Raw genomic sequence first — 5318 nt, 5'->3', positions numbered from 1 at the left:
CTAGTTTTAATGTGTAAGCTGAAGTGAAAAACAATCGTGTCTAAAATCTGTGTTGTTTGGGATACTTAGCACATGGCAGTCTTCATATGGTAAATGTCACTAGTGATTATATGTTGCTTGTCACTCGTGACAGTGTAAATAAGAGATTGTGTGAATTCTGGTGGGTAGATGTTATTCTTACATGCATTATATAATGGCTTCTGGCCTTGAGCAGATGCACTCATTTTTTTCTTTGCATGTCAGTCACTGAGACCTTATGGTGTGCCATGTTCTGTGTCATAAAGAGATGAAGGCCAGGTGCAGTGGCTCACGCCTGTAATCCCAGCACTTTGGGAGGCCAAGGCGGGCACATCATAAGGTCAGGAGTTCGAGACCAGCTTGGTCAACATAGTGAAATCCTGTCTCTACTAAAAATACAAAAAATTAAGCAGGTGTGGTGGCGGGCACCTGTAATCTCAGCTACTTGGGAGGCTGAGGCAGGAGAATTGCTTGAACCTGGGAGGTGGAGGTTGCAGAGAGCCGAGATCCTGCCACTGCATTCCAGCCCTGGCCACAGCGAGAGACTGTCTCAAAAAAAAGAGATGAAGAAGACACATTTCTTGCCCTCAAGGAACTTAGGAAAGGGGCTGAGAAGAAAACAGTCACGGTCAGTGTGATCACTGCTGCAGGAGAGGTTTGGACTTGAAGCAGCAAGTTTGCTGCAGGGCTGGGGAGAGTGAAGCTGAATCTGGACCAGGGTTCTCCACCTCACACTGTAGACATTCTGGGCTGCATAGCTCTCTGCTGTGGGGGCCGCCTTGTGCGTTATAGGATGTTTAGCAGCATCTCCAGCCTCTCCGCTCTAGATGCTGGTGATGGCAACCCTGTGTCTTCCGGGTTTGCTCATTAAAAAAGTCTCCGGGCATTGCCAAATGTCCTCTGGGAGACAAAAATCGTCCCTGATGGAGAATCACTGGGCCACCAGGGAAATCTGAGTGAACCGCATCATGGTCAGGCATGGAGGGAGGAGACAGCATGGTCCTCTCTGACACCCTCAGGTGGATCAAAACTGAGTGGAACTTAGTGTATCTGGAGGTTGGAAGGTAGCTGGGCCTGACCTTGAAAGGCTTATCTGCAGATCTCAAATGAACAACATGGGTGCAGGGGCAGCAACAGGAAACGGCACTTTCAAATCAACTAGGAGCGTTCTTGGGTGGCCTTCAATGGGTGTCATTAACAATATGCACCATCTGGCAGCTTCCTATTTTAACTAATTAGTCTTGCTAAGTACATGCTAAGCTTTTAAAATCATTATTTTAAAATGCTGTGCACATGACAGTTCGGTGCCTTGGGGCAAAGCCCAGGTCTCTCTGTTTATGGCCATGCTTTGAAGAGAGGGTTTTTGTTTTTTTTTTTTGAGACGGAGTTTCGCTCTTGTTGCCCAGCTGGAGTGCAATGGCATGATATTGGCTCACCACAACCTCCTGGGTTCAAGTGATTCTCCTGCCTCGGCCTCCTGAGTAGCTGGGATTACATGCATATGACAGCATGCCTGGATAATTTTGTATTTTTAGTAGAGACAGGGTTTCTCCATGTTGACCAGGCTGGTCTCGAACTCCAGACCTCAGGTGATCTGCCTGCCTTGGCCTCCCTCAGTGCTGGGATTACAGGGGTGAGCCACTGTGCCCAGCCTGAAGAGAGGGTTTCATGTACATTCACCACTGAAGGGTTTAGTAGAAGATTATTATTATTATTATTTTTGTTTGTTTGTTTGGTGCTGTTGTTGTTCACAGACAGGGTCTTGCTCTGTTGCTCAAGCTGGAGTGCAGTGACATGATCATGGCTCACTGCAGCCTCAAACTCCTGGGCTCAAGGAATCCTCCTGCCTGAGCCTCCTGTGTAGCTGGGACTACAGATGTGTGCCATTGTGCCCAGATAATTTTTTATTTTTTGGTGGAGATGGGGTCTTGCTAAGTTGGCCTTGAACTCCTGGGCTTAAGCGATCCTTCTGCCTTGGCCTCCCAAAGTGTTGGGATTACAGGTGTGAGCCACCATGTCTGGCCGAGCAGAAGACTGTTTTAGCAAGATTGACCTGTTATGAAAAGTCAGAGGGCACCAAGACTAGAGTCTGGGCAGCCCAGGAGAAGGCAACAGAAATAACAAACGCTTGGGCCGAAGGCAACATGCGCCTGGGGCGGCAGGAGGGCTGGCCTGTCAGTCAAGTTGAGGGTATAACAGGCTGGGCTTGGACACGGGGCAGGGGGGAGGAGGAGTCTGGGATGAGCCCAGGTTGTCTGTGTGGGTAGGTACACAGCGATGGGAGACAGGAGGAGAGCAGGCACAGCGGAGAGAAAAAGGATGGTAAGTTAGAGTCTCTAGTTGGGATGGAGGGAAGTTACCTCACAGACCACTGGAGTCTGGAGTGGAGGAGAAAGGGCCAGACTGGAGGTAAAGGTTTGTGAGTCATCGTATTGAGGTAGTAGTTGACGCTGTGGGTGAGATTGCCTGGGGGAGTGTGGAGAAAGAGAGAGTCAGGAGGCTAGGGTGCAGCTGGGAGTAACAGCTGTTTTCCATTCTGATTCAAAGCCTCTTTAGCAAGTTCTTTGTGCCACCATCCCTTTCCAAACCCACAGCCCACAATGATTACTCTGTCTTCTTTATTATTTTTTTAAATTATAAAGATCTTTTTTTCTTTTAGAGAGATGGACTCTCTCCATATTGCCCAGGCTGGTCTCAAGCTCCTAGGCTGAAGTGATCCTCCCACCTTGGCCTCCCAAAGTGCCACGATTGCAAGTGACTGCCACTGTTCCCAACCTGCCTGTCTTCTATGCACCCCGCCCCCCACAACCTGCTTTTAAAAATCTAAGCTGCTCGCTTTCCACCTAAACAATGACCGCACTGGAGAGGCTTTGGGTCCAACAACTCTATTTCTTTTACTTTTTACTTTTTTTTTTGGGATGGAGTCTTGCTCTGTTGCCCAGGCTGGAGTGCAGTGGCATGGTCTCTGCTCACTGCCACCTCCGCCTTCCGGGTTTAAGCAATTTTTCTACCTCAGCCTCCTGAGTAGCTGGGACGACAGGTGTGCACCACCACACCCAGCTAATTTTTGTATTTTTAGTATAGACGGGGTTTCACTGTATTGGCCAGGATTGTCTCGAACTCCTGACCTTGTGATTCACTCGCCTCGGCCTCCCAAAGTGCTGGGATTACAGGCGTGAGCCGCCGCGCCTGGCTACAACTCTGTTATTCCGTTATCTTTTCTGTGTTTTGCTCATGTGTTCTCAACTCCCTGGAAGCTCATGAAGGCTTGGGTTGCATTTTTGTATCCTGTACCCCCTTACTCAAGTCAGCTACACCTAGTAAGAGTCTCCCCTCTGGATGTTTTGATGGCCCATGCTAGGGGATCCTTAGATTCTAGGTCCAGTTGAACATTTTGGCTAGATGACAAAGTTCAGATCCCTGGGAAGAGCCCTATACCTGCCTCCCCACTGCCAGCCACTGGAACTCAGGGGTGACTCCGGAAATCAACATTTCTTGGGTCCGTTTTGTGAATCCCAAACCCTGATTCCACGAGCAGCCTGAAAGCAGAAACATCTCCTTGGCCTTATGTCTGAAAACACCCCTTGGAAGACGGGCGGTTTATTTTACTAAAAATAAGCTAGATGTTGAAGCAGTGTGTTGGAAAATAAAACACCAGGCTCATTGTTTATGTTGGAAAAAAATGTTAAAATTCTGTTAATCCGGTTGTAATTGGTGATCAGTACCAGAAAGACTGGTTAGAGGCTTTCACGAGCCAGGCTGCTGGAAGGACAGCTCAGAGGTGTTGTAAAATGTTTTCTCTCGTGCTGGGGTTATCTGCCAGGAAAGGTGCAGCTTATCACTAGGGATGTTTTTACCAGGCCGCTCCTGAACTTTAACCCACTGTCAAAACCAGGGTCATGTGAGGGAGCCATAGCATCTGCGCCCCCAGCACAGCTAACCCAGACTGCAGGCCTGATGTCAGCCTCGTGCTGTGACCGGGGGCACAGGGTGGCGAGGGATGCTGCCGCCCCATGGGTTAGTTCTAATGCCTAAGTCAGGGCGTTATAGCAATGGGAAAGGATGATGCCAGGGAGAAGCCAATGCAGTTCAGAGAGCTCGGTTTCTCCACCTGTGCTTCTCCTCTGCTCCAGGGGAACATGTAGACATTGGAACAGAAAGTGGGCTGAGTGGCCACACTGTTTGTTTCCCCATCCATCTGTGTATTCCAAGGTTGCACACTCTTCAGTTTTCGCCCAGAGTGCTGGGTCCTGGATGATTTTGCTTCTGGCCCAAGTGCTGCTTTAATAACGGTGTGAATCAGAGGGACGATGAGCCAGCGCCCACAGCACGGAGCATGCAGGCATGTTGTAGCGGAGCAGAAGTGACGCGAGTTCCAGCTCCCGAAAGCCAGGGCTTTATTTCAGGGCTGTGGCCGAGGGCTGGATTGACTGTGGCTGGTGCCTGGTACCCTCCCTTCTGCCCAGGGGTGATTCTTGCCTGCCTCCCTGAACTACCCCTGCCCGATTTCACCTCCCGCCAGCACGCCTTGCTCAGGGGTGGGAGTGGCTGTCTTTGAACTCACTGAGGTTCTAACACTCTTGGGAACATGAGAGTGGAGAGGATGGCCGCACGCGTGCCAACATACACATGCCTGTCTCAGCACCGCCCAGTCTCTTAGCTTTAGAGGCATCCACAAGAAGCAGGGCAAGCTTCTGTTCAGAATAATGAGATTTAAGTTTGTTGGTCCTGCTATCTCTCCTGTTTGTAATTGCACATCACCTTTTCATTTGATTTTGATGGGAGGCACACCGCGGCAGGAGGAAGGGAGTCCGGTTTCCCCATCCTCACCTAGAGACCTTTCAACGTGAAAGCCCCAGGTGCTGTTTGGACAGATGGTGAGGGTGGAGCGAAGGGTGGGTTGACCTGGGGCCTTGGCCTCTGGAACCCTCAGGCTCTCTTCAGAGGTTCTGAGCATGCTGCAGGGTAGCATCAAGCCCTTCCTAGTTGGTGCCAGTGCACTTTTTGTAAATCTTCGGGCCACAGCACCCCAACCTCCCACTGCCTATGATTGGGCAAAAGTGGATCAATCCTTTAGAGATGTAAAAGGCAGAGGGGGCAGCGGGAAGCCTTTTCGGAGACGCTTTTTGTGAAGCTGCTCAGAATTCCCTCTCCCTCCATTGCTAACAGACCCTCCAGCCTCCCTCCTCCAATGGAGACACTGAAAACAGCAGCTTCCCCTTCCCTGCCCTGATCAGGGGTCTCCTCCCATTAGCTTGAAAGACACAGGAGGTGCCTGCTGGCTGCTGCCGCCGGGAACT

The sequence above is a fragment of the Aotus nancymaae genome, unplaced genomic scaffold, assembly GCF_030222135.1.
Source record: "Aotus nancymaae isolate 86718 unplaced genomic scaffold, 86718_ANA_hifiasm-v0.15.2.pri h1tg000051l, whole genome shotgun sequence".
NCBI lineage: Eukaryota > Metazoa > Chordata > Mammalia > Primates > Aotidae > Aotus > Aotus nancymaae.
The sequence above is the reverse complement of the archived record's forward strand: the minus strand, read 5'-3'. Positions refer to the sequence as shown.